Below are 901 nucleotides of genomic sequence, written 5' to 3'. Positions count from 1 at the left end.
AGAGGATGCCGTCAACACCCTCATATATACCCTCATAGAATTCTTCGTCGGCGACCCTCTAAAATACCAGGAGAGATCTGCCGAAATACTCATGAATCTGAAATGCCCTACCTTAGGTGACTTCAGGTGGTACAAAGACATGTACTTCAGCAAAGTTCTTATTAGAACAGATAGTTCGTTGGAATTCTGGAAAGAGAATTTCGTCAATGGACTACCAAAACACTTCTCAAGAAGGATCAAAGATGGTCTTAAGACAAAGTACAATGGAACGATTCCATGGCAAACTTTGTCATACGGATCCATAGCATCCTTCATCATAGAAGAAGGGCTCAGACTTTGTAATGAGTCAAAGATTCAAAACAAGCTCAATTCTTCGATATCAAACAGAAAAGAGCTTGGTAGATTTTGCGATCAATATGGATGCAAGGGAATAGAAGCTCCCTCAACCTCCAGGCGAAAAAAGGTTAAGACGCATCCAAAACCTTATCCTTCTCCTGGTTTTGGTAATATTAATTGTAAAGATCGAGAAACTCCTCTTCCCTCACAATAATTGAAGGCTCTGATACCATTTTACTAGCTTAATGACTTGAGCTCTTACGATTTATATGAGCTCTATCATCCTAGCTTACATAAAATACATAGTTAATTAATACATAAGTGTTTACATATTTTCACATATCTTTACATAAAGGGCACATTACATGAAAAGAAGGAGTACAATAATAGGAAAAATTCAAAATAAAAAAGATGCCAAAAGAAAGATAATTGAATGGAATATGTCAGGGAACATATTCCATTCACGGATTTTTTTTTTTTTTTTTTTTTTTTTTTTTTTTTTTTTTTTTTTTTTTTTTTTTTTTTTTTTTTTTTTTTTTTTTTTTTTTTTTTTTTTTTTTTTTTT

The sequence above is a fragment of the Cucurbita moschata genome, unplaced genomic scaffold, assembly GCF_002738365.1.
Source record: "Cucurbita moschata cultivar Rifu unplaced genomic scaffold, Cmos_1.0 Cmo_Scf00120, whole genome shotgun sequence".
NCBI lineage: Eukaryota > Viridiplantae > Streptophyta > Magnoliopsida > Cucurbitales > Cucurbitaceae > Cucurbita > Cucurbita moschata.
Note: the sequence above shows the minus strand (reverse complement) of the source record.